Genomic DNA, 6,000 nt, shown 5'->3' with positions numbered 1-6,000 from the left:
ATAGGCAGATATTTCTTCCTAAGACCTGGTCTCTAATGCAGAAATAGATTCTCTACTGCAAAATCTATTCATGAAAAGAGCTTTTTATGGCAAAAGCATTGAGATGTATTCCACTAAACAATTCTTATCACATTATCAGCAAAGGTCATCCCACCAAGCATCCCAAATGGCAGAGGACACATTTACCATAATCTCTTACTAGTAAATCTAGTCAAATGTGCCAGCCTACATATTAATTAATGATCTCACAGAACAGATGCCCATTAGTAACAAACACTTCATTTTAAGTCAATGCTTTGGAAAACTATGTAGTTGAAAGAATGGTGTCAGCCCACATATAATAATATAGGAAGATATGTATGGTAGGTTGAATTAAATACCTTACCCCCAGCAAAAAAGATCCTCAATCCTAATCGATTACTGTGGGTGTGAACCCACTGTAAATAGGATCTTTAAGATGTCATTTTTAGTTAAGGTATGGCCCAACTAAATGAGGTTAGGCCTTTATCCTATTAATGGTGGAGGAGCAGAATCTGGAAATCAATGGAACCTGAACCCAAGAAAGAAAGGAGAGGACATCACCATGTATATTGCTGTGTGACAGAAAAGCCAAGGACCCAAGGATCACCAGCAGTCATCCCCAGATTGCCACAGTCCTTGGGGAGAAAGCATCACCTTTTGATGCCTTGATTTTGGACTTCTCCTAGCCCCCAACTTTGAGCGTATAAATCCTCACTGTTTAAGACACCTGATTATATGTATTAGTTTTAGCAGCCTGAAAACTAAGAAAATATGTCAGCAAGTAAACTGGTGATGCTAGTGATTTGATATGATACAGTTTATGGAAAAAATATTATTTATATGATATAAGTATATCCTTGTGGCTAGGGTTACAATTATGTATCTTTATGTATAAAGATTGGACATCTGAAATGCTACACACTAAATTTAACAGTAACTTCTCCTGGAGTGAAAAATATAAGCAATGGAGATGTGCTATTTTGAAAGCCCACATATTTTTGTTGTATTTATTTAATGTTCAAAAATCATATGCTAAATATAAATTTGTAATGATCAGAAAATGCCATCTTAACTTGATCGTCTATGAAGGATTTAAACTACTCTTTCAGAGTGCAATGCAGGATATTTGCAGAATTGTAAAACTGAAGAAGCAGTTCTGTAACAATGTGAAGGACAGTTGCACTCCAGTCATTGTGCTCATGAATGATGGTCTAAGAATTGTTCAAAGAAAGAAAAGTCATGGATAAGAAAGATACTGGGTAAACTGACATTTTTAGAGAAATTTCTGCTCTAAATGTTCTGAAAAAGTTCTTTCTGATTAAAGATACTTGACAATCATTTAAGGGCATACTATGCCAAATATCATATAAGTCACATGATAAGCTGTGAAAATGTTTTTTAAAAGAAATCTCTTTTTTATAATAATTATTTACGATATTGTTTAGCACTATTGGCAGACAACAAGGGTGAGGCCTTTCCAAAAATCCACTTTTTCACACATAAATAGGGAGAAACATTTGGAGAAAGCATGCCAGACCCCAGATAAATCAAGAGCTTAATCTTCTGTATTAGGCAGTGTTCTCCAGAAAAACAGAATCATTGGAGATTTATGTATATTAACACGCACACACACATTTGTATATATATACGTGTATGTATGAAGAGATTTATTTTAAGAAATTGCCTCATGTGTTTGTGAGGACTGGCAAGTCTGAAATTTGTAGAGCAGATTGGCAGGCTAGAAACTAAGAAAGGACTAGATGTGTAGTCTTGAGGTAGAATTTCTTCTTTTTGGGTGAACCTCAGTTATTTGCTGTTAAGGCCCATGTCATCCAGGGTAATCTCTTATATTTAAAATCAATTGATTATAGATGTAGTCATATCTACAAAACACCTTTACAGCAACATTTAGGCCACTGTTTGACCAACAATAGGACACCATAACTTTGTCAGTTTGACACATATAATTGACTATCACTTCTTCCATGAGGGAACATTTCAGGTTTGTTGGTAATTGGTATCGGTAATATTTTTCAGGTACTACAGGAAAATATGATCTTCTTTACTAATATTCAAGAACATTTTTGTTTTCAATTAAGAAGAAAACTAAACACTTTAATTAGTGTAAAATATTTAAAACCAAAAAGCATTTTTTCTATTGAATATTATGACTATTAGACATTTCCTACAGCAGTTCCATTAGAAAGGACTGTAAAAATAGCAAAATGTATTTAATCTGTGTTAATAATTCATACATATGTGTGTGTATGTATACACATATATATATATATTTACAGTTTAGACCTGAGAGTCACAAACTATGGGTTGGTTTTACAGTGAAAGAAATTTCTGAATGTAAAGAAAATATTATTGATAATTTATCTAATTAAATAGATAAAATCTGTTTTATGTTAGTCCTTTTTATTTTCATTTCAAAAGTTGCATTAAGATTATCTCAACCTATTTTACCCGACTATTCAAAACAATCAATGCTTTCAAAAAATACGTGAAAATATGGTCAAATAGATCCATAAGTGCTATATAATCAGTAAATATTCATTGAAAGCTTACTATACATCAAATAATGTGCTAGGCATGACAGGCTATCAAAGAAGATTGTTCTTATATAGAGAAGTTTTATAAAAATCAAAGTACTTAAAGGAATACATTACATATTTTATTTTGAAATCTCTATATAGAACTTAAAGTAGAACATTTCAAAATACTGATATTAAAGATAAATATTAAACCATTTATATAGAAAATGAATAGTCTCTTTTGTCCATTGATTTTAAATATTCCATTTACAAAATCTCAGCATAAAAATGTAGGCAAGAAGTAGAAGATAGTGGAACAGAGATTTTTAGGGCTCATTCCTTCCTTTGAAACAGCTAGTAAATAGGCAGGAGCTGTCTGAAATGATTGTTCTTGGGATCAAGAGGCCAGAAGAACAGTGTAGAACACCCAGGGAAGAGGCTTATTAACTATTATAAAGGGCTGTCAATAGCTTTCACTGTGTAGTGGCTACTGGTGCCCACCACCACTCTCAGTGCAGGTAAACTTGGGATCCACTCCCTGGCTAGCTGCTGCTATTAGAAAAGGACATAAAAAGGAGGAAGGCATGGCTCAGCACCAGTCATGGCTTTTGATTAGCAAGTCCATTTCTCTGGATTCCAGCTCTGAGGTACTCTTTCAACCCACCATGGACAAAGGGGGCAGTGGCCAATGTTTCAACCCTGCCTGCAACAGGGGCAGAGCCAGTAGAGGTTTAAAGACACAATTCCTCCAGAGTGATGCAGGAAACAGTTTGCTGAAGGGTGCTATCTGCTGGGCAGGCCAGGAAAGCAGAGCTTTGGGGAGCCATCAAAAAGACTTTTGGCATTATTCCATACTCTCTCCTCAGGGCACACTGGAACATGTCATGGAAAGTCCTCTTGGGGATGATCCTCCTTCCAGAAATTGCCCTCCAGGCAAAAGAAGCTAGAGACAATGTAGAGAGTTTTAAAAAAAATGTTAAACAAACAAACAAAAATATAAATGCAAAACAAAACCAACAGAATAGATCAAGATTCCTGGAGAAGGAATAGAGGAAAGGAAGCTTTTCCGTGGGGGTGAAACAACTGCACAAATAATGCAATCTTAAAACTTGAACCACATATTCAGGGTGAGAATAAGATGAAGAGCTGAAAAAAATCTGATCAGTAAACCCCATGCTATTCTATAATTCTAGGATAATTTGAGCCAAGTGTCAAAGAAGAGTTTCAACACAAATCTAATCAACAATACAACCCTAAGCATGAGAGAGAAACTGACCTTTAGGGTAATCTCATCAAGATTATCAGATGCCTGGGCATCAACAAAAATGACAAGCCATATAAAGAATCAGGAAGATATGGCCCAGTCAAAGGAATAAAACAATTTGGAAAAACTAATCAATGATGTTCAAACAAAGCTCCCAAATCAATTCAAGGAGAGAAAGGAAAATATGGCTGAACAGAGAATGAATATTAAGAAGATACTGGATGAGCCTAAAGAAGAATTTTAAAGTATAAAAAGGAACATAACATAAATTATGGGAATGAAAGGCACAATAGAAGATATTAAAATTACACTAGGTGAATACAGCAGCCGATTTGAACAGGCAGAATAAAAAATCAGTGAACTAAAAGGGCAATCAAAATCTTGCAGACAGAAGAAAAGATAGAGAAAAGAATGGAAAATATTGGGCAGGGTCTCAGGGATTTGAATGACAGCATGAAGTAGGCAAACATATGCATCATGGGTGTCCTAAAAGGAGAACAGAAAGGAGAAGGGGCAGAAAGAATACTTGAACTAATGGCCTAAAATTGTCCAACTCTTATGAAAGACATAAATATATATTCCCAAGAAATGAAACATATTCCAAACAAAATAAATTCTGATAGACTTACTTCAAGACACATACTAATCTGAGTGCCAAACATCAAAGATAAAGAGAGAATCCTGCAAGTAGCAAGAGAAAAGTGATTTGTCATGTACAAGGGCACCAGAATAAGATTAAGTGTCAAATTCTCATCAGAAACCATGGAGGTGAGAAGGCAGTGGTATGATATATTTAAGGTACTGAAAGAGGAAAAGTTACAGCCATTAGTTCTTTATCCTGAAAAACTGCCCTTTATAAATGAGGAAGAGATCAAAATATTCACAGGAAAACAGAAGTTGAGAGAACTCATTAACAAAAGACCTGCCCTCAGGAAATAATAAAGGGAGTGCTACAGGATGACAGACAAAGAAAAGGGAGATAAGCTTGGAGGAGAGGTAGAAAAGAAGATTATCAGTAAGGGTAACTGAAAGGGTAAAAAGAGAGACAGAAATAAGACAAGACATATAAAACCAAAGGATAAAATGGCTGAAATAAATACTTCCTTTATACAATGTTAATGGATTAAATTACCCAACCAAAAGACACAGACTGGCAGAATAGATGAAATATATGAGCCATCTATTTACTGTCAACAAGATACTCACCTCAGACCCAAGGATACAAATAGATTGAAAGTGAAATGTTGGAAAAAGATATTCCATGCAAACAATATTGAAGAAAAAGCTGGGTTAGCTATATATTAATATTGGACAAAATAGACTTCAAAATGCAAAGCTTTTATAAGAGACAATGAAGAACATTATATCTTAACAAAAGGGACAATCCACCAAGAAGAAATAACAATCATAAATATTTATGCACCTAACCAGGGTGCCCCAGAATACATGAGGCAAACACTGGCAAATCTTAAGGGAGAAATAATAATCTTTGGAGACTTCAATAAACCACTCACATTAATAGATAGAACATTGAGGCAGAGGATCAATAAGGAAACAGAGAACTTGAGTAATTTGATAAATGAACTAGACCTAACTGACATAAGCCGTATAATGCACCCCAACAGAGCAGGACTTACAGTGTTCTCAAGTGCTCATGGATCATTCTCCAGACTAGACCACATGTTGTGTCACAAAACAGGCTGTAATAAATTTAAAAAGATCTAAATTACACAAAGCACTTTCTCTGATCATAATAGAATGAAGCTGGAAGTCAGCCACAGGTGGAAGACTGGAAAATGTACAAAAATAATGGAGGTCAAACAACTCATTCTTAAACAATCAGTGAGTCAAAGAAGAAATTGCAAGAGAAATCATTCATTATTTTGAGATGAATGAAAACAAGAACAGTATATCAAAACATATGGGATGTAGCAAAGGCAGTGCTGAGAGGGAAATATAGCCCTAAATTCCCACATTAAAAAGATAGGAAGAGCTTAAAGCAAAGACCTAACTACACACCTGGAGGTACCAGAAGAAGAATACCAATCTAACCCCAAATCAAGCAGAAAGAAACAAATAAAAAAAATTAGAGAAGAAATAAATGAAAATAAGAAAAAATAGAATTAACAAAATCAAAAGTTGGTTCATTGAAATGATCAACAAAATTGGCAAGCCCTT

The sequence above is a fragment of the Choloepus didactylus genome, chromosome 2 (assembly GCF_015220235.1).
Source record: "Choloepus didactylus isolate mChoDid1 chromosome 2, mChoDid1.pri, whole genome shotgun sequence".
Lineage (NCBI taxonomy): Eukaryota > Metazoa > Chordata > Mammalia > Pilosa > Megalonychidae > Choloepus > Choloepus didactylus.
The sequence above is the reverse complement of the archived record's forward strand: the minus strand, read 5'-3'. Positions refer to the sequence as shown.